Below are 23,635 nucleotides of genomic sequence, written 5' to 3'. Positions count from 1 at the left end.
TGACCCCCCCCCTGCTGGTCACCCTCTCAACACCCCCCCCCCCCGCCGTCACCGTCTGCTACCTTTGCTGGCGGGGGGACCCCAACCCCCACCAGCCAAAGTCTTCTTCCTTTGTTTGGTTTCTGAGTCTGACGCCCTGCACGTCAGACTCGCAGAAACTGAACGAAGCCTTGCGATCTGTGCACATTGTACGTGCAGGACGTCAGACTCAGAAACCAAACGAAAGAAGAAGACTTTGGCTGGCGGGGCTTGGGGTCCCCGCCAGCAAAGATAGTAGACGGCAACGGCGGGTTGACGGCGGGAGGGGGGGGGTTGAGGGGCCCAGGCCCCCGTGGCCCAATAGTAGCTACGCCCCTGGTTAAGAATATTATCAGCTATCTAACTGGCCCTTTTACAAAGCTGCGATAAGCATTAACGTGTGCTTACAAAAATGCCATGCCGCAGGGCGTGCTGAGGCGTCCTGTGACGATATCAGGATGTGTGCATGCTATTTCTTAACACAGGGGGCAAGTCTGAGGGGGGAGAATGGGTGTGTTCTGCATTAATTGGTTAGTGCAGCTACATTGCTGCACACTAACCGATTAGCGGGTGTTGTAGCGTGTGAGCTCTTAACACCTACTTAATGCATAGCATTAAGGGCTCATGCGCTAATCTGTTTTAATGACCATGTGCTAAGGGTAGAATTAGCGCATGGCCATTAATACAAAAAAAAAAAAAAAGGAAATTTGGCCATTTTACTCCACTGGTAAGAATGTTCTTAGCGTGTGGGGAAAAACCTGTGTCAGGGTGCTCTAAGGCCTTTGGTAAAGGCCCTTAAATTTGTAAGGGAGTTTTTTTGGGCCGGTGTCCTTTATGATCAACCGTTGCAAGGTGACTTTAAATGAAATAAGAGATACTTTGCCTCTTGGCTCTTTTGCACTGAAGGATTTGTTCTTCGGATCGCTTGTAATTTAATTTCAAGACTTATCATCTGCTTTTTCGTTCTGTGAAAATATGTTTTCTCTCTTGTTCTCTCTGTCCTGTCTTATGACGTGACCTAGTAATGGAATGAGCAGGTGCAGATGGAAAGAAGGGGTTCCTGTAACGCTGGTACAGTTAGATTTACAGGTTTGAAAGTGCAGTGATTGTAAACAGTCTGTTGTGATTCGATGTGCCAGTAGCTCCTGTTATCCACACACTCCAGCGAAATGCTCATCTATCCACTTGGAAGAACATTATCAGTTCTAAATGTCCCTGCCCTAGGTATCTGAGCTTCTGCTGTGAAAACTGATATCCGATCTACTCTTTTCTCTGTTTTATGTCTGCCAGGATGGAAAGAAGTCTGAGCTGGTCATTTCTGGACTTTGTTCCTCACGGTTTCATGACTTCTGCAAAGGTCCAAATCCATCCAAAGGGAAGGTGGAGGCGGAGGAGTAGCCCAATGGCCAATGCAGTGGGCCTTCAGCCTTGCAACCTGGGTTCAATTCCCACTGCAGCCCCTTGTGAACTTGGGCAAGTCACTTAACCCTCCATTACCCCAGGTACAAAAAAAAATATTTTAGATTGTGAGCCCTCTGGAGACAGAGAAAGTACCTGCATATGAAATGTACAGTGCTAAAATATGTCTAGTAGCACTATAGAAATGATTAGTAGTAGTAGTGAATCTTCAGAAAAGGCCAAGCACTTTTGGAATATTGATTTGTTTATTTCCTTAGCCTCTCCACAGACTCAGAGGGGAACATTGTATAAATGTTCGCACCCTCTACAGAATAGCGCTTGAGGTCAATTCCCACACCCAATTCCGGGCTCTAAACTTACACCTACTGAAACCTGGTGCAAATCCCGTCATCCAAGTTGGGCATGAGACCCATTAGTTCATAACACTGCGTGCAACTTTTGGAAACGCTCATGACCTGCCCATGCCCCTCCCATGGCCTCACCCCCTTTTGAGTTCCACACTATGGGACTTAGGCATCCAGTATTACAGAATAGCATTCAGCCAGATGAGCACACAATTCCTAACTGGTGTTAACATCCAGTTATTGATGGTTAACAGATCACGAGCCAATTAAGTTGTGCTCATGTTGTGTTTTGAGGTGGTGAGCACTTGGACCACAGCTGCAAGTCCAATTATGGCAGACAGATCCTCCACCAAGGTCCACAAAGGGAGGCAACATCAGGGAAGCTGGCACAGCTGGAACTCTAGAGTTAGACCAGGTAGGATCTCAGGAGCAAGGCTTGGCTTGACAGGAACCAGGGACAAAGCTCAGCTCTGGCAGGAGTCAGGAACAAAGCTCAGCTTGAGAGGAAGCAGGGACAAGGCTCGGCTCTAGCAGGAGCCAGGAACGAGGCTCGGCTCTGGCAGGAGCCAGGAACAAGGCTCGACTCTGGCAGGAGCCAGGAACAAGGCTCGACTCTGGCAGGAGCCAGGAACAAGGCTCGACTCTGGCAGGAGCCAGGAACAAGGCTCGACTCTGGCAGGAACCAGGAACAAAGCTCAGCTTGACAGGAACCAGAAGCAAGGCTCAGCTTACAAAACCAGGAACAAGGCTTGGCTTGACAGGAACCAGGAACAAGGCTCAGTTTGACAGGAGCAAGGCTCTCAGGAACAAGGTTCACAGGAGCAAGTCCCCTCCCACTGTGCTGTGGACAATGGATGAGGAGCAATTTTTGCATGTCCATCTCCTTTCTGCCATGTGTAGCTGCACCACCCCCCCAGCCCTCAGCAAGGTCCTGCTGAGAGGTCAATGTAGGTCAGGTACGGTAACCATGCAGCTCCAAGTTAGAAGTGTCAGACTGAGCCTGTCCTGATTTTACCCCATTTCACGCAGGGACACGTAGTTACGTCTTCCTTCCTAGGAAGCCAGATTTGAAGGTGATTCGGACTCTGATGTTTAGCCGGCGAAGATCTCTGTCCGGAAATGCTTTAGTGGAATTTAAACATGAACAGGACAGGCACAGACTTGTGCCGACACTTTTGATTTTGTTCAGGTGTGCACGAACACTTGATGCTTACCATCGGCAGTATAAAATTTGTACAGGCTTCCTTCTGCTTTTGAAACAAGACAAAATCAGCACTTAAAAAGTGTGAAAGATGAACTTGAGCATCGAATCAAACTTGGGAAAATAAGGGGCCCTTTTACTAAGCTGCGTAAGCGTCTACATACGCCCAATGTGTGCCAAAATACAGTTACCACCCGACTACCATGTGGCTTTTGCGGTGATTTCATTTTTGGCGTGCATCCGATACGCGCGTCTGGGAAAATTTTTTTTATTTTTGGGCGCGCATAACGGACGTGCGCGTAGGTCATTACCACCCGGATTCTTTACCGCTAGGTCAATGGCTGGCAGTAAGGTCTCAGACCCAAAATGGATGCGCAGCAATTTTGATTTTGCCGCACCCCCATTTTCAGCAAAAAGAAAGGCCTTTTTTACAGGCACGCTAAAAAATGGATTGGCGCGCACCCCAAACCCGCACCTACACTACCACAAGCCATTTTTCAGCTCACCTTAGGAAAAGGACCCCTAAGGATGTTAAAACCTACTTTTTCAGTTTAGCTTCCCCAGACATGTGATTAGCCTCAGGTTTGGCTTCTGTTTTATTTTGTTCAGACTGGCTAAAGTTGGCTTTCGTTTTGTTATTTTAGTTTCGTTTTGATTTCTCATTTGTTGATGCATTTAATTGTTTTGTTTATATAAGCAGAGCAGTCCTGTAAACCGCTCTGATTCTACTGTATGAAAAGTAGTATATCAAATGCAATAGATAAATAAATAAATAAATCCATAAATGTGATAATAACCATTCCAGAATTTTATGTGAGGAGACTGCAAAGCCCCTCCCTTCCCTTACTCTCTTAACATTCAAAATCAAAAGGGAGCGTCAGTTATACTGAGTTCTTTTGACAATTTTGTATTGCCTGGTAACTGCCAACCCCAAAGGGGCAGATGCAGAGTCCTTATAGAATTGTGATTTTTCACTTTGTTCATCCACTCTTCTAAGATTAAAGTATGATTACACGTGGAGGGGCATAATCGAAAGGGGCGCCCAAGTTTTCCTGAGGACGTCTTCATAGGACGTCCTGGCGAAGGGGCGGGAAAACCCGTATTATCGAAACAAGATGGGCGTCCATCTTTTGTTTCGATAATATGGTCGGGGACGCCCAAACGTGAAATTTAGGTCAACCTTAGAGATGGTCGTCCCCGATTTTCGGCGATAACGGAAACCGAGGACGCCCATCTCAAAAACGACCAAATCCAAGGCATTTGGTCATGGGAGGAGCCAGCATTCATAGTGCACTGGTCCCCCTGACATGCCAGGACACCAACCGGGCACCCTAGGGGGCACTGCAGTGGACTTCACAAATTGCTTCCAGGTGCATAGCTCCCTTACCTTGGGTGCTGAGCCCCCCAACCGCCCCCAATAACCCACTACCCACAACTGTACAACACTACCATAGCCCTAAGGGGTGAAGGGGGGCACCTACATGTGGGTACAGTGGGTTTCTGGTGGGTTTTAAAGGGCTCACATTTACCACCACAAGTGTAACAGGTAGGGGGGGATGGGCCTGGGTCCACCTGCCTGAAGTGGACTGCACCCACTAAAACTGTTCCATGGACCTGCTTACTGCTGTGATAGAGCTGGGTATGACATTTGAGGCTGGCAAAATATATTTTTAAATATATTTTAGGGTGGGAGGGGGTTAGTGACTACTGGGGGAGTAGGGGAGGTCATCCCGATTCCCTCCGGTGGTCATCTGGTCATTTAGGGCAAATATTTGTGGCTTGGTCGTAAAAAAAAAAAGGACCAAGTAAAGTCGGCCAAGTGTTTGTCAGGGACGCCATTTTTTCCATTATCGGCAGAGGGCGCCCATGTGTTAAGCACGCCCCCAGTCCCGCCTTCGCTATGCTTCCGACACACCCCCGTGAACTTTGGTCTTCCCCGCGACGGAAAGCAGTTGAGGACGCCCAAAATCGGCTTTCGATTATGCCGATTTGGGCGACCCTGGGAGAAGGACGCCCATCTCTCGATTTGTATCGAAAGATGGGCGCCCTTCTCTTTCAAAAATAAGCCTGGAAAATAAGTCTCCTGGAATAGACTTCCTGAGCCGGTATGTCAAGCTCCATCTCTGGTTGTCTTCAAATCTAAGGTAAAAGCCCACCTTTTTGATGCTGCTTTTAACTCCTAACCTTTATTCACTTTGTTCAGATCCCTTATTTTATCATCCTCACTTTAATATTCCCTTATCTTTTATTTGTCCTGTTTGTCTGTCCTAATTAGATTGTAAGCTCTGTCGAGCAGGGACTGTCTCTTCATGTTCAGGTGTACAGCGCTGCGTACGTCTAGTAGCGCTATAGAAATGATGAGTAGTAGTAATTATGGAACATGATAAAACACCGTTGCTCAAAGTTCACTAGGGATTTCGCAATGTGTCTTGCTTTTCCATTTTCTTCTTTTTATATCTCTGTTCACTCATTTTACAGTCTAAACTGTGCACTAGAAATTAGATCTGTTAAAGGCAGCATTTCACAAAGATAAATATGGATTGAATTTTTTTCTTGCAGCGTTTTGTTTTTCTGCCAGGAATAAGCGGCCAACATTCCCATTCCAGTGAACTCCACCCCCTTCCTGTGCATTGCTCTTTTACTATTAATGTACATGAGTGGACTTAGCAGAGTTATTTTAAGCTTCTCATAAGGAAAACTTTCTTTATGTACTTTGTCGGGTGTTTTTCTCCCTTTCACTCTCTCTTTCCCTTCTTCGTCCCTCTGAAGAAGCTTTAGTGTGAAATTTGTACATCTGATGTTCTGACAGAAATGTTTCTATAAGCAATATGTTCTTTTCACTGTAATTGTCAGTGAACCCCTGGGGTGCTAAAAACTAAGAATATGCAGCCAAAATATTTCTGTTTTATTTAGTTTCCTTTGTCATTTATGGGACTTTAAATTTTGCTATGTTTTATTTTTGCTTTATAGGCAATATTGTGCACTCATCAGAAAAAAAGTCTTTGCTGATATCGTGCACACCGTGGGCTAGATTCAATCACTGGTGCTCACAGTCACTGGGATGATCCGTGCAAAGCTAGCATTCTGTGAAGGGTGCACTGCGTGGAGCGTCCTTTTTAAAGCTAAACATGCCTTTCGCACCTAACTTTGGGCGCAGTCACTTACACCTGCCAAAGGCTGGCGTAACGCTGGTGCCCAACATACAGGTTCCATAACATTTTTCACATAAACATCAATCATGTAACAAGATATGTGTGTGTCAGTTTATGTAATTTCCACATAGGTTTTTTATTATGATTATGTTTTTTTATCTTTTTTTATTATTTTTATTATTTATTTATTAGGGTTCATTTACCGCCTTTTTGAAGGAATTCGCTCAAGGCGGTGTACAGTAAGAATAGATCAAACATGAGCAGGAGGCAATTGGAGCAGTAAAAATATTCAAACAACAATACAAAGTATGGCATGGTATACTACTTGCAAAGACAACACAATACGTACTAGAACATTCTAATTGGTAGTGAAGGGTAAGGCAAAGTTGTAACATATAGATGAGTAAGAAAGTAGGAAGAATTAGAAAGTAAGGTGATTGATTTGAAGAAAGTTGCACGTGAGGTCAGAGAGATGGTTAAATATTATCTCAGCTAGGGTAGGAGTGGATAAACATGTCCTGCTGCAGTATGTGCAGCTCGAGTCAATCCTTGTGTGTGTGAGTGAGACTAACAAGTTAGTTACTTCTTATATTGTGATCATTATTATATATATATATATATATAAACATACATATATTTTTCAATACTGTTTTATGTTTGATGTTTTATCTCTTACTTTATTTATATTTCATGTTCAACAGATCTCTGAGGCAGGAACTCCGTGCCTAAACACAGTTCCGTGTCGGGTATAGCAAGTATTGAAATAAAGCGGTTTTATCATTCACGATCAGCCTGTGTACCTGGTTCTTCTCAAGCCATCTCCACCTTCCCACCGTCGTTTGTTTTGCAAAATTCTACGTGGGATCCTTCTCGGTTCTTTTTTTTTTCTTCGGTGTTCAACTAACGGCAGGTAAGCAAATGCTGCATTGTTCATGTTACGTTTATAATAATAAAAATGATTTGAAATCATAAATGTTTTATTGTATATTGTGTTGACAATGTAACTAGTATACTATGCTATACTTTGTATTGTTATTTGAGTATTTTTACTGCTGTAATTGTCTATTGCTTATGTTTGACTTATTCTTGCTGTACACCGCCTTGAGGGGCTCATTTTATTAAACCACGTAAGCGTCTACGTGAGCCCAATGCGCACCAAAATGGAGTGACCACCCAGCTACCATGTGGCTCTTGCAGTAATTTCATTTTTGGTATGCCTCTGAAAAATATTTTGGACGCGTGCCAAGTGGCATTTGACGCATGTAGCTCATTACCGCCCAGTTACTGCGTGAGAATTAACCACTAGATCAATGGCTGGAGGTAAGGTCATAGACCCATAATGGACACGCGGCAATTTTCATTTTTGCCGCATGTCCGTTTTCAGCAAAAATGTTTAAAAAGGCATTTTTTGTAGGTGCGCTGAAAAATAATTCTGCATGCGCCCAAAATATGCGTCTACACTACCGCAGGCCATTTTTCAGTGCACCTTAGTAAAAGGACTCCATAGAGCAGAATTAGAAAAGGTACAGAGAAGGGTAACAACAATGATAACAGGGATGGAATCACTTCCCTATGAGGAAAGGCTAAAGCGGCTAGGGCTGTTCAGCTTGGAGGGCTGAGTGGAGATATGATAGAAGTCCCTAAATTACCGAGTGGAGTGGAATTGGTAGACATGAATCGCTTGTTTACTTTTTCCAAAAATTAAAGGACTAAGGGGTACATAGTGAATATACTAAGTAGTAAATTGAAAACAAATCTGAGAATATATTTCTTCACTCAGTGTGTAGTCAAACTCTGGAACTCATTGCAAGAGAATGTGACAAAAAAACAGTTAGATTAGCAGGGTTTAAAAAAAGTTTCGACACGCTCTAGCAAAAAAGTCCATAAGCCATTATTAAGATGGACTTGGGAAAATCCACAGCTTATTCCTGGGATAAGCAGCACAAAATTTGTTTTACTCTTTGGGATCTTGCCAGGTAGTTGTGAGCTGGATTGGCCACTGTTGGAAACAGGATACTGGGCTTGATGGACCTTCAGTCTATCCCATTATGGCAATACTTATGTTCTTAAGAGAATGCTGAAAGAAGGGCTGACCAGCCATGAAAGATCATGAAAGAAATTTTAGGTCAATTTTCTTTTAAATGTTTGGTGAGCCTGAAGCCAGCATGATTCTCAGTGGAGCTTTCAGAAGGCTTGAACTGCCTGAATTTATATTCCAAACATGTAACACAACTCTATTGAAAAAAGAGTTGGAACTCAGACCTTTTCCACCTCACCCTGCAGAACAATGACCTGTAGCTACCAAATTCTAGGGATGGGCAGCCCCAAAATATTTGGTTTGTTTCATTTCTCATGTAGTTGCAGGATTGCTCGTTTTGCTTTGCTTGAGTAAGTCTTCGTTTTTGTTTCAGGGCCAATGTCATCAAGACTGCACCCTCTTTGCAAAGACAGAGAGAAATATATATATGCAAAAATCTTTAATTATTATTCATGTCTATGGCATATTTTATGTGCTTTAAGGCATCTTTTCCACATACCCTTCACATCAACATAGAAAATGTAGCATGTGAGAACAACACTCAACCAGCGCATGCTGAATTAATTATATATTCTCAGGGATGGATCTGACAAGAGCTGTTTCCATTCAAGGACATGAAGGGATGATTTCAGAAAGGAAGAAAAAAGAAGAAATTTTAGAAAGCCTGCAAATTAACATCTTCAGCTTTCTATAACAACTACTTTGCTTGTTCAGAGAGCAGTGATTGTTTCTGTATTGTGATTAAAACCCAGCCCAAAGCGCTTTGCATATCTTTGCTGTTTTGGAGGGAAACAGGGCAGGGTTCCGAGTCCTCCTTGGCTTTTGAAGGGGGACTTCAGGAATCCGATATTTTCTGATCAGTGAAGCTGGGACGACATCCAGGCTGTGTGGGAGCTAATGTGGTTCCCAAGTTCCGATTCCAGAGCCAGAATCGCATATATTTGAAAGCAGGGGAAACAGTCAGGTTTTCTCTGGAAGCCACATTCTCATGTTGAGCCACCAATGAGCTGTATAAAGGGTGATTAACTTCGGTGTGGCAGGTACACAGCCGATCTGAATCCCAAGCAGTTGTCACCAGGGATAGCGCTCCCGGTACAATCAAGAAACAACTGTCCACCAGCAACTTCAATTTTAAGGCTTTTATTCCATGCAGGTTTCTAGTAGACCTGATGCACGGTTCCAACAGCAGCATTCACCTTTAATCTTAAGCACATGTAAGTCACCTGAAAGTGTGTGGCTTACATGTGCTTAAGGCTGCCAGCACCTACCAGGATTCAATACAGGCTCACAGTCAGCTTCAGTCTGGGCTCTTTATCCAGTGCACAGTAAACAGTAGTTCAATTCCCAAGACAAACAAGTTCATTCAGTTCATCATCCCAGTTAAATCACAAAGCAGCCTTTACCTTCAGGAGGTTTCAATACTTTAGGGACTTCTCACACCCAAGGGATTTTCCCTGTCACTGCTTCTCTCTCACTTCTTCTCTCCTCCTGAACTGAACTCTCCTGGGACTCCTTCCCACCTGCTTAATCAATGCCTGGCTTCTGCTCTCACAACCAATCATTCTCCTTCCACTAGCTTCCCTCACGCCCATACCAGCTGAGGTAAGCATTAGACTAATGAGGAGCTCCTGCACACAGGGTTTCCTATCTCTCTTTCCCCCTAGTGACAGCCAATCTACACATCCTGCCAGCTTACACACATGTCTTCCCTGATTACAGCTAGGAGTCCAGCCCGGGTTCTTCATCTCACCCCCTGGCTCCTTGCCTGCAATGCCTTCTGGGACTTGTATTTCAAACTGAAACTGCCTTAACCCAACTATCTTGGATGTGACTATCACACAGTGGAGAGAACCTATACTAAGCCACTCACTGGCCCAAAGTCAGCTCTGTTGACTTCAATTATGGACTGTAGAATGGGCCACGAAGGTCCTGGTTTTGGGGGAAGGGACTAAGGGGCCCTCGTACTAAGCCACATAAACGTCTTTGCGTGCCCAGTACTCGCCAAAATGGAGTTAATGCTCGGCTACCGCGTGGCTCTTGTGGTAATTTCATTTTTGGCGTGTGTCCGATACGCATGTCCAAAAAATTATTTGGCACGCATCCATTATGTGCGCAGGTCATTACCGCCCAGTTACCGAACGAGACTTTACCGCTAGGGTCAATGGCTGGCGGTAAGGTCTCAGACCCAAAATGGACGCATGCCAATTTTGATTTTACCCAACGCGTCCATTTTCGGCAAAAGTTTTTTAAAAAGGCATTTTTTTGTAGGCGTGCTGAAAAATGGATCTGCATGCGTCCATAACACGTGCCCTACACTACCGTAAGCCATTTTTCATGCACCTTAGTAAAAGGACCCCTAAGGAACCTGGGACCTCAGGCTTAACATGTCTTATGTAGTTGTTTATCCATCCGAGGGCTCGATGAAATGTTCAAGAAAACCATGATACAACTCAAATGCCTGGAGGGAATCTTCTGGATGTTACCAAGGAAACTAAACTCTGCTGAGGAAACTCGAACAAGGGCTGTTTATTTAGGGAGTAATTTTGGCTAAATTGTGAACAAGCAAGAAACACATGTAAGTTGCACTGATATGATATTATGATATGACCCCCAAATATTTATTCAGCCTGCTGCAGTCAGTGGTTTTAAAACTAATCCAGATGTTCGATGCTGAGCCATGACTGGGCACTGGCATTAAATCTCCAGGTCAGCCGGGGACCCAGAACTTATGCGGGTGCTGGCCGATGTCCAGTACTGGCACACTCATTAGCTAATGGGACAAAGATATGACATATCACTGATGCCCACATAACTATCAGCCACCCACAGACCTCCCCGGCACTAACTGACAGTGCTGTGGTGGTCAGAGACGATTTTCAGCAGCATGCAAATTGCTGTGAAATATCTGGTGACAGCCTGCTGAATGGGGTTTAAGGATGCAGGATCCTCTCAAGCTCACTTAAACCCCTTTCAATATCTACTGAAACATAGGCATTTATCTGCCTTCAATTAATTGCTCTGAGGCAGTCATGTCTTTTCTCCTAAGTTTGTACAGACATGAACATATTTCATATCATATGATTATATCTTGCAACTTTGCTCCAGTCAATATCCACCACAGAGAGTTCTTCCATATATGCCCTCAGATTCCATATATAATAACATAGTAAATGACGACAGATAAAGACCTGAACAGTCCATCCAGTCCGCCCAACAAGATAAACTCATTTTACATGGTATGTGATACTTTATTTGTATACCTGAGTTTGATTTGTCCTTCCCTTTCTCAGGGCACAGACCATAGAAGTCTGCTCAGCACTGTTCTTGTACTAAAAGTTCAGAAGATTCTGGAATCCTAAAGAGTTACAAGATTCTGGAATCCCAATTAGTAGCAACATTCAATGTAGAACCCCAAACAGTAACATAGTAACATAGTAAATGACGACAGATAAAGACCTGTATTTATTTATTTGTTGCATTTGTATCCTACATTTTCCCACCTATTTGCAGGCTCAATGTGGCTTACATCGTGCCGGAGTGGCGATCGCCGTTTCCAGGTTGAGAAATACGAAGTGATATTGCATTAGAGTTCATAAATGATACGGTAAATTACAAAGTAGCTTTGCATTAAAGTTCATAAATTATAGAGTAGATTATAGAGTAAGTTAGACAGTCAAATATAGGAAGTTCATATCCTGCATAAGAAGTAGAGTGGTAGTGAGTGACTGCGTAAATGAAGCAGTCAAGTGTAGAGAGTTCCGTATGGTCCATCCAGTCTGCCCAACAACATAAACTCATTTTACATGGTATGTGATACTTTATATGTATACCCGAGTTTGATTTGTCCTTGCCGTTCTCAGGGCGCAGACCATAGAAGTCTGCCCAGCACTCTTCTTGTATTAAAAATTCTGAAGATTCTGGAATCCTAAAGAGTTACAAGATTCCGTAATCCCAATTAGTAGCAACATTCCATGTAGAACCCCAAAGAGTAACATAGTAAATGACAGCAAATAAAGACCTGTACGGTCCATCCAGTTTGCCCAAAAAGATAAACTCATTTTACATGTTATGTAGTACTTTAAATGTATACCCGAGTTTGATTTGTCCTTGCCTTTCTCAGGGCACAGACCGTAAAACTCCGCCCAGCACTATTCCTGTACTAAAAGTTCTGAAGCTAACGTCGAAGCTCCTTAAAATTTACACTCCAGCCCATATCTATTCAGCCACAATCAGGGCGCAGACTGTAGAAGTCCGCCAAGCATTGGTTTTACTCTCCAATTACCGGCGTCACCACCCAATCTCCGCTAAGATTACGTAGATCCATTCCTTCTATATTCCACATAGCACGTTGAGTGAAGAAAAATTTTCTCCGATTCGTTTTAAATTTACTACATTGTAGCTTCATGGCATGCCCCGTAGTCCTAGTATTTTTGGAAAGCGTTAACAGATGCTTCACATCTACCCATTCCAACTCCACTCATTATTTTATAGACCTTTATCATATCTCCCCTCAGCCGCCTTTTCTCCAAGCTGAAGAGCCCTAGCCGCTTTAGCCTTTCCTCATAGGGAAGTTGTCCCATCCCCTTTAACATTTTCGTCGCCCTTCTCTGCAACTCTGCAACTCCAAGTCCTCTGCATCTTCTGTTGGAACCCTACAGCATATGCTTTTCTTTTGTCTCATTGTGCGTGCATTTTGGGAGCAGGTGTGGCAGAGCAGGGCCAATGTTAGCAATTCCAGGGCCCTGTACAGACCACTTCAGTGGGACCCTCTTTCCCTGCCCGCCACCTTCCTGCTCTGCTCCCCACATAACCCTTCGCTTACTTAGTCCTGCCCTTGTTAACAAGGTTTTTTTAATTTATATAAAAATAATTAAAATCCACTTACCCCATACCTTAATATATATCTACTAAGTTTCAGTAGAGAGTGTCAGGCAGCTTCAACGATTTTCATATCCCATCGGCCGTCGAGCCCAGAGCATCCTCGCTGCTGCATCCTGGAGCAGGGAGGGGTTCCGAGACAAGGGGACAGACATGCCAGGGATGCGGGGCCCTTAGAAGCATGAGGCCTTGTGCAACTTCCCCTGTTATCCCTGCCTAAGACCGACCCAGCGGCAGAGAATTTGTGAAGTCTTTCAGCTGAAGACACCCGCTGACATCTGAAGCCTCTTATTTGGGCCTCCGAGTGACTTTTTAACTAAGACCCAACAATGTGACAAGCTCCACTGTCTTATTCTTTCCAAGACATATTGTGGAATTGGAACAACACATCTGTGCTGAGCGTAACGTTCTGGTGGAACTCCGTTTGCTTGATATACAAGTATGAGGCAATAGCGTCAAGAGTGTGTCGGACATTGTAGACCTTACGTGTTATTTGGACTCCTCTACGGCATTATATAGGGGTTTTGGACTAGTTTGGGTCAACTGTTGCTGTGTTGGGGGTGGGGAGAGAGTTTGGGAGGGTTTCGCCATCTGGCAATGATATGTGAAGGTTGCTGTGCTGTTTTGTTTAGTAATAAGTAACAGAATAATAAAGTTGTGAACTTAAAATAAATGAAGGGTAGCGACTTCGAGATCTTGACAGCTAACTTAGTAGTTACCCAGTTATACTTCTTCAACAATTGTCCTCTGTGGTGTAAGAAATGGAGTCAGGCAGCATATGAACATGTGAGTGGAGGAGTGGCCTAGAGGTTAGGGTGGTGGACTTTGGTCCTGAGGAACTGAGTTCGATTCCCACTTCAGGCACAGGCAGCTCCTTGTGACTCTGGGCAAGTCACTTAACCCTCCATTGCCCCATGTAAGCCGCATTGAGCCTGCCATGAGTGGGAAAGCGCAGGGTACAAATGTAACAAAAATAAAATAGATACTATTGGAGATTCTACATGGAATGTTGCTACTATTGGAGATTCTACATGGAATGTTGCTATTCCACTAGCAACATTCCATGTAGAAGGCTGCGCAGGCTTCTGTTTCACTTCTGTTTCTGTGAGTCTGACATCCTGATGTACGTGCAGGACGTCAGACTCACAGAAGCAGAAGCCTGCGCGGCCACATTGGTGATCTGCAAGGGCCGACTTCTACATGGAATGTTGCTAGTGGAATAGCAACATTCCATGTAGAATCTCAAATAGTAGCAACAGTGGAGGAGTGGCCTAGTGGTTAGGGTGGTGGACTTTGGTCCTGGGGAACTGAGGAACTGAGTTCAATTCCCACTTCAGGCACAGGCAGCTCCTTGTGACTCTGGGCAAGTCACTTAACCCTCCATTGCCCCATGTAAGCCGCATTGAGCCTGCCATGAGTGGGAAAGCGCAGGGTACAAATGTAACAAAAATAAAATCTGAGAACTAGAATGAAGAGCAGTGATCAGTACAAGAAACAGAGTTAACAAATGCAAAGCAAAAACCATTATCCTAATCCTGCAAAGGAAGATAATGTTGACCTGGAATTGGCAACTCACCTTGCAATTACTAGAACTATTATTATTATTATTATTAGCATTTGTATAGCGCTACCAGACGCACGCAGCGCTGAACACCTGACACAAAGAGACAGTCCTTGCTCAAAAGAGCTTACAATCTAAATAATACAGACAGACAAGACAGTTACGGGTGAGGGAAGTAATGGGTGAGAACTGAGTGCAGCTAACATTTTTATGACGTTAGAAGAAAACCAGGCTACCTCGATCTATTCAGTGGCTTAATACACAGTTGTATAATCTGAACAATGCTAACTGCAGGTTAGAAAAATGCCTCGTTCCATCATTGCGCTCCAGGAACAGCCAAGATGAATCATCTGGTTTGGACGACTGTCTGGTTGTAATATAAAAAACAGATCCAAATGTCTGGGAGAAGTGTAAACTTCCCACAGTAAATCTCATTCACATGCTCTTTATTTACCCTGTTGTTTTGTCTTAATATTGGAATATTTTTAACTCGTAAAATAACTGCTGTAAACCCTCCCACATTTCAGCAGTAAATTGTACTTCAGCATTGAACCTCAGGCAAACTGCTTAACATTTTAAATACTTACTATTCACATGAATGCAATAATTTTTTTTTTATTACATTTGTACCCTGCGCTTTCCCACTCATGGCAGGCTCAATGCGGCTTACATGGGGCAATGGAGGGTTAAGTGACTTACCCAGAGTCCCACTAGCAACATTCCATGTAGAAGTCGGCCCTTGCAGATCACCAAGGCTTCTGCTTCTGTGAGTCTGACGTCCTGCACGTACAGAAGCCTGCGCAGCCTTCTACATGGAATGTTGCTAGTGGAATAGCAACATTCCATGTAGAATCTCCAATAGTATCTATTTTATTTTTGTTACATTTGTACCCTGCGCTTTCCCACTCATGGTAGGCTCAATGCGGCTTACATGGGGCAATGGAGGGTTAAGTCCACCACCCTAACCACTAGGCCATTCGGAATTAAAAGATTTTTCATCTCTAGTTGCCTGGACAAATTCAATGTATTCACCATGTGCCCAGACAGAAATTATAAGTGAGGTTGTAACAGGAACTTTCAAGTAGGATTTACATACTCAAGGCCTGACACCATGCAACTGGTCTATTTAAGGGACCTGTTATACTGTGAGACAGCCTCTCTTATGAGTTCAAGCACAGCATAGACCCAGGATAGACTGACCTGTAACTGTAACGTGAGTAACATAGTAGTTGATGGCAGATAAAAGACCTGTACGGTCCATCCAGTTTGCTCAACAAGATAAACTCATTATATGAGCTACTTTATATGTATACCTGACCTTGATTTGTCCTTGGCATTTTCAGGGCACAGACCCTAGAAGTCTTCCCAGCACTAGCTTTGCTTCCCAATTACCGGCATTGCCACCCAATCTCCGCTAAGCTTCTGTGGATCCATTCTCTTTGAACAGGATTCCTTTGCGTTTATCCCACACATTTTTGAATTCCATTACCATTTTCATCTCCACCACCTCCCGAGGGAGGGCATTCCAAGTGTCCAACACCCTCTCCGTGAAAAATACTTCCTGAGGTTTTTCCTGAGTCTGCCCCCCTTCAACTTCAATTCATGTCCTCTAGTTCTACGTCCTTCCCATCTCCGGAAAAGGTTCGTTTGCGGATTAATACCTTGCAAATATTTGAATGTCTGCATCATGTCACCCCTGTTTCTCCTTTCCTCCAAGGTATACATGTTCAGGTCAGTAAGACTCTCCTCGTAAGTCTTGTAACGCAAAATCCCATACCATTTTTGTAGCTTTTCTTTGCACCGCTTCAAATCTTTTTACATCCTTAGCAAGATACGGCCTCCAAAACTGAACACAATACTCCAAGTGGGGCCTCACCAAGGACTTGTAGAGGGGCATCAACACCTCCTTTCTTCTGCTGGTTACACCTCTCTATACAGCCCAGCATCCTTCTGGCTACGGCCACTGCCTTGTCACACTGTTTTGTTGCCTTCAAATCCTCAAATACTATCACCCAAAGATCCCTCTCCCTGTCTGTGCATATCAGACTCTCACCGCCTAACACATACGTCTCCCGTGGATTTCTACTCCCTAAGTGCATCACTTTGCACTTTTTTGTGCAAACAGTGAACTACTACCTGTCTTATCTCCTCCTGTGAAGGGAACAGGTAGACTCAGTGAACATTTGAGGATTCTAGAGAATGCCGATAGCCTGGAAGGACTCTAGATTCTGTGAAATCGATTAAAGGGAATCCAGAGCCTGATATTGGAGTAGGCACGTGTGTATCCCAAGCAATTATTCTGGGTCCAAGTAAATAGCGCTAACCATGTCATATCCGAATTTTCATCGCCACATAACCAGGTAGTGACCCTGAAAGTACGTAGCACTATCCGATTAGAGCTGGGGCAGTCCAGGGACAAGAGTAAGCCGGGCATGGAGAGCGCCCAGATAATGATTGAGTTAGCCATTCAGGTGCAGCCATTAAATATGAGCAGCAGGGTTAGATTAAGTCCAACTGATGCCCTAAACACAGCCTAACTTTGATTGTTCATCATGTAAGATTAGACATCTATGCTAAGGACATTTGCCATTTATATGTCTATTGATATATATTTTTAAGTCTGTTTTTATCAAGTCTCCATACACTTTGATTGTTAATCATGTAAGATCATATAACTATGCTAAAGACATATGCCATTTATATGTTTTTAATTTTATTAGTTCATGATGTGTGAATGATCTTTTGAGTGACAATTTGATGTACATTTTGTAGAGTTTATTTTATATATCAACATATATATTTTTTAATATATGTGTTTTTAGACTCCTGAGGAAGGCCTTTGTGGGCCGAAACACGACTCGTGTCGAATCTTGGATGGTGAATAAAGGTGATAATTGTGACATCGTCTGCTGCCCTTTCTTTTTGTCACCCTTGTTGTGACTGTTTCGTCTGTTTGACCACAAGGGTTATTCAATACTGCAGCACCTAAAGCTACACGTGTTTATTTATGCCAACAAAAAACCTGGTGTAAACCCATGCGCATAGATTTAGGTGCACTGAGGCGTATTCTGTAATTACATAAGTACATAAGTAATGCCACACTGGGAAAAGACCAAAGGTCCATCGAGCCCAGCATCCTGTCCCCGACAGCGGCCAATCCAGGTCAAGGGCACCTGGCAAGCTACCCAAACGTACAAACATTTTATACAAGTTATTCCCGAAATTGTGGATTTTTCCCAAGTCCATTTAGTAGCGGTCTATGGACTTGTCCTTTAAGGAAACCGTCCAACCCCTTTTTAAACTCTGCCAAGCTAACCGCCTTCACCACGTTCTCCGGCAACGAATTCCAGAGTTTAATTATGCGTTGGGTGAAGAAATCTTTTTCTCCGATTTGTTTAAAATTTACTACACTGTAGTTTCATCGCATGCCCCCTAGTCCTAGTATTTTTGAAAAGCGTGAACAGACGCTTCACATCCACCTGTTCCACTCCACTCATTATTTTATATACCTCTATCATTGTCTCCCCTCAGCCATCTCTTCTCCAAGCTGAAAAGCCCTAGCCTCCTTAGTCTTTCTTCATAGGGAAGTCGTCCCATCTCTGCTATCATTTTCGTCGCCTGATGCGGCGACCAGAATTGAACACAATACTCAAGGTGCGGTCACACCATGGAGCGATACAATGGCATTATAACATCCTCACACCTGTTTTCCATACCTTTCCTAATAATATCCAACATTCTATTCGCTTTCCGAGTCGCAGCAGCACACTGAGCGGAAAGTTTCAGTGTATTATCACGCATAACTGTTGGAACACCCATAAACACACTCATAAACATGCCCCCTTTCAGCTACGCGTGTTTATTTTGAACTATGCGCTTTGCAATTTAGGCGCAGTTCTTTACAGAATACGCTTAACAATTTCCGTGCATAAATTACAATTATTGGCAATTAGCACTCGTTATTGCTTGTTAAATTCCATTAAAAACGCTAATTTATCTTGCTCCGCCAATTAAGTTGTGCGCTTATCTCCACGCGAATCTAGGTGCCGTATATAGAATCCGGGGCTTATGTGCCTAATTAAGCTTCAGGATTTATGCCAAGTAAATGCTTGCAACTACATTTGGTCACATGGAAAGGCTCTCGGCATTATTCCATATACCGCGCAGAAATTTAAGCCTATTCTATAAAACTTAGGTGGTCTTTTTTGTCTGCACGGAATTTTCAGGCTCTATACAAAGAATCTAGTTCTTTAAGCATTATTTCAACAGCAACACATACACATTCTCGCATTGTAACCTGACTGAAACTGTGGCACGAATTGCGTTGCTTTGTGAAAAAAAAATGCTCTCCTTTTCCCTAATGACATATTACAGTAGACCCAGAAACCAAACAACCAACCAAGAAACCCGTTGCAACCCCAGTGAAAGTCGGTCTAAATTAGTCGTTAATCAGATTTAATCCTGTAGCTGTTTATACGCTGTCTGGGACCTACAGAGGTATGTTGGCAGGGCTTACAGTATCTATATCAGTGCAGTGCAGCCCTTGGAAGATGCCAGCCAGGGTCAGTTCTGTTTTTGGACATGGGGAAAGGATCTCGGCCTCTCTATGGGAGCTGTCCTACAGCTGTCACTCACAGCAATGGAAGGAAGCCAACCCGCATCAGTCAGATCACATTTTTCCCTGCGGTTTCAGTACTGCCAACAGCTGGCAGCCCCTGTCTGTAGCCAATGTAGTGTTCCAGCTGGTCTATTTTTGGAAGGTCTCTTGACCTGAATAAGCTTTAGACAGCTGTACCTGGTAGGCCCTGCTTTCTCGGCACAAAGACGTGTGTGAAATCCAACATGAAACCGCAAAAGTTGAAATGAGGTCTTGTATGTTTTGCCCACTTCATGAAGTAGTAATTGCATTACCCACTCATCACGGTCAGGTACTTGCTTGTTTCTGAAAGTTGAGGAATTTAGACATCAGGAAAAGCATAACACAAAGTTCAGGATGCATAATTATCTGGAATGTAGCCTTCAGCAGGCAGAAGGCTGGATTTGATGTGACGGGCTGCCTTTTACTGAGACTGGCCTGCATTGTTTTTGTTTTTTTGTTTTTCATTTAACTGTTAACTCCAGGAGAACTACTGGAAACCATTATGAAAAAGAAACTGGTTGCACACATGAAAAGGAAAAGGCATGACCTCAGGAGCATCAGCTCTTGCCGGATCAATCTTGCTGGTTTTTCAAGAATATTAGGAGCAAACTCAAAGAACGCATCACGTTCAAAGTATGTACCCTAGTACATAAAATCATCCATGGCGATGCCCCAGCCTACATGTCAGACTTGATAGACCTGCCATCCAGGAATGCCAAAAAATCATCTCGTACATTCCTTAATCTTCATTTCCCCAACTGTAAAGGTCTAAAATACAAATTAATGCACGCATCAACCTTTTCCTAAACGAGCACGCAATTCTGGAATGCATTGCCCGGCAACCTAAAAGCGACCTATGAACTGACCAACTTCTGTAAACTACTAAAGACCCATCTCTTCGACAAGATATACCACAAAGAACAAAACACATGAAACTCCCGCATATATCCAGAAATGTTTAATAATGCCTTCTGTTATATTACTATCATGTATTCCATTACCATGCAACCCCAAATCCTTCTGTAACACCAAATGTTTACTCCCCTCTCATTTCCACTATCCATGATGTATTGTAAGCCACTTTGAGCCTGCAAAAAGGTGGTAAAATGTGGGATACAAATGCAATAAATAAAATAAAAATAAACAAGAGTGATATGATTGCTATACTTTTTCAAAACTTTTTTACGGTATGACTTAAAAAGCTGCTTTTTAATGGAAAAAGATAGAGGCTCATGGATAATGACTTTGATTTGCTCTACTTTTTTAGCATGCTGTATTTACAGATAGCACAAACTAAAGATGAAATAAATCATGACCCCTCCCCACCCCCCACATTTTTGCTGTTTTCAATTTATTAATACAAGCTTCTTTTGGTGCATTTTCATATTTACTTTTATCCACTCTTTGCTGCCTCTCTTCTGCTCAGTCTACCAGCATGGTTTGCCTTACCGAAGGTGCCCTCACCATTGCACACTCCATGGCTAGCACCTTGCACCTGGCCTTAGTCCGATTTCATCTCTGATTTACAGTCCTTCTGCTGCTACTGAGATATCTTGGACTCAGCTGGCCACTCTGGACTCATTTCAGATTTCTATTGTGTCAGCTAGGGACTTGGGATGTGGTTGACCGCTCTGTGCCTTGTAAAATTCTTGAGTGGTTGCCTTCTGTCCTCAGCTGGCCCCTGAGATTGTCAGCTAAGGACACGGCTCTCACTCTATCATCAGCTAGGGATGCTGTGGTCATTATGTCAGCAGTCCCTTTAACACCTGTCTCTCTTTATTTTGGTTTCATTTATATTAGGTCTCTGTGGGATAAGACTTCAGTGATTTTTATTTTGTTCTCGGATTTCTCATTTGATGTGCTTTGTATCACTGATCATGACACAATTATTTGTACACCTGGGTTCAACTGTTTTCATTGCCTGCATCAGAGAAGCAGTCAGAATTTTTGAACTTAAGTTTATGTGGATTTCCAGTTCCAGTCTGTTCACACTTTCCAAAAATACTAGGACTAGGGGGCATGCGATGAAACTACAGTGTAGTAAATTTAAAACAAATAGGAGAAAATCTTTCTTCACCCAACGCGTAATTAAACTCTGGAATTCATTGCCGGAGAACGTAGTGAAGGCGGTTAGCTTGGCAGAGTTTAAAAAGGGGTTGGACGGTTTCCTAAAGGACAAGTCCATAAACCGCTACTAAATGGACTTGGGAAAAATCCACAGTTTCGGGAATAACTTGTATAAAATGTTTGTACGTTTGGGTAGCTTGCTGGGTGCCCTTGACCTGGATTGGCCGCTGTCGTGGACAGGATGCTGGGCTCGATGGACCTTTGGTCTTTTCCCATTATGGCATTACTTATGTACTTATGGACATTGCACATGGTTGGTGCAATCTTCGGGGCCCGTTTACAAAGGCGCTAAAAAAATTGGGCTGCAGTAGTGTAAATGCATGATTTGGGCATGTGCAGAATCATTTTTCAGCGCACCTGTAAAAAATGCCTTTATTTTATTTTTGCCGAAAATTGCCGCGCATCCATTTTGGGTCTGAGACCTTACCACCAGCCATTGACCTAGCGGTAAAGTCTCACGCAGTAACCGGGTGGTAATAGCCTACACGTGCCAAAAATGCCACTTGGTGCGCGTCCAATAATAAAAAATTATTTTTCAGATGCGGGTATCAGACGCACGCCAAAAATAAAATTACCGCAAGAGCCATGCAGTAACTCCATTTTGGTGTGCATTTGTCACGTGTAGATGCTTACATGGCTTAGTAAAAAGGCTCCTTTAGAGTCTATGTGTGATTTATCGCCCCTTCTACCCTCCCCTTCACTATGGACTTCCAGTGTCGCTCCTCTTTGGGTTATGGCAGTGGCGTAGCTACGTGGGGCCATGGGGGCCTGGGCCCCCGTAGATTTGGCCCTGGACCCCCCTGCCGATGACCCTCCTCCACCGCCGTCGCCACCGTCGGCTACCTTTACTGGCGAGGGACCCCAGTAGTAGACCTGAATGCTTTATCTGTGAGCCAGTGAACCACGGAATATTTCTTATTTCATTAACTAGGATTTCAGTAAGAGAACGCACATGAAAAGTTAACCACAACAAGTATAATCAAACATATGGGTTTCAGTAATACTGTAGATAATTTATTGGGGCTAATTCTAGAAAGTGGTGCCTAGAGGTAGGTCACAGGGAACAGAAGAACAAAACTCCACACCGGCAGCAAGGCACAAGAAAGATGGTAAAAAAAAAAAATGCACCAACCAACGTTGCTTGCAAAACTTTAATAATTATCTTCTTAACGACTTGACACGGGTCATGTTTGGGCTGAATGACCTGTATCAGGAGTCTGAAAGAATTCTAGTCAGCGGTTGATACGGCATCTAATGTCCTCAAAGAACGAGTCCAGCAAATCTAGGCAAATTCTAATGCCATGAATTAAATCTCTAGGATGCACAAGCTCTCAGTATACAGTAACTCACTGCTGGTATAAAGGCTTCTCAACCCGTTTGATCCTAGGGGTTATACCAGGCTCTTTCCTATTGCAATAAACCACTTTTCTAAAGGGAGCAAATTCATCCAAAACAGAAAGGGAAGGGGAAAGGGGATGGGTTTTGGAGGGCTTAACATTTACCACCACAAGTGTAACAGATAGGGCCTGGGTTCACCTGCCTGAAGCGCACTGCACCCACTACAAACTGCTCCAGGGACCTGCATACTGCCGTCAGGGAGCTGAGTATGACATTTGAGGCTGGCATAGAGGCTGGCAAAAAAATATATACATTTTATTTTGGTGGGAGGGGGTTGGTGACCACTGGGGGAGTAAGGGGAGGTCATCCCCTATTCCCTCCGGTGGTTATTTGGTCAGTTGGGGCACCTTTTTGAAGCTTAGTCCTAAAAAAAAAGGACCAAGTGCAGCCAGCGAAATGCTCGTCAAGGCCGGCTTTCTTTTTTCCATTATCGGGCGAAGCCGGCCATCTCAAGCCACGCCCTGTGCCGCCCCCACCCCGCCTTCACTACCCTACCAACACACCCCCTTGAAGTTTGGCCGGCTCCGCGATGGAAAGCAGTTGGCGCTGGCCAAAATCGGCTTTCGATTATACCGATTTGGCCGGGTTCAGGAGATCGCCGGCCATCTCCCGATTTGTGTTGGAAGATGGCCGGCGATCTCCTTCGAAAATGAGCTGGTTAGGTACCTGCACAGTATAAATCTTTGAAGAGAAATGAGCTGATGCCCCAAACCTCTAGCCAGTGAAATGGAATGTCAAAGACCAGACAAAATTAACTGAATATTAAACAGAAAACAGTGGCATTCCTAGGGGGGCTGACACCCGGGGCAGATCGCCGATGCGCCCCGCCCCCCGGGTGCAGTGCGACCCCCCCCCCCCCG

The 23,635-nt window shown here is 43.8% G+C and overlaps 1 long non-coding RNA gene across 1 annotated transcript; it reads right to left on the bottom strand.

The window, feature by feature from the left end:
* Positions 1-7,729: 7,729 nt before the first annotated feature.
* Positions 7,730-21,267, bottom strand: LOC115478185. The gene is made up of 3 exons (XR_003943457.1): positions 21,243-21,267; positions 16,231-16,233; positions 7,730-7,822 (listed from the first exon to the last, which is right to left on the bottom strand). It is a non-coding gene; the product is annotated as an uncharacterized LOC115478185 (long non-coding RNA).
* Positions 21,268-23,635: the final 2,368 nt, after the last annotated feature.

Source organism: Microcaecilia unicolor, chromosome 9 (genome assembly GCF_901765095.1).
Source record: "Microcaecilia unicolor chromosome 9, aMicUni1.1, whole genome shotgun sequence".
Lineage (NCBI taxonomy): Eukaryota > Metazoa > Chordata > Amphibia > Gymnophiona > Siphonopidae > Microcaecilia > Microcaecilia unicolor.
This window is presented reverse-complemented; position numbering and strand designations above follow the sequence as displayed.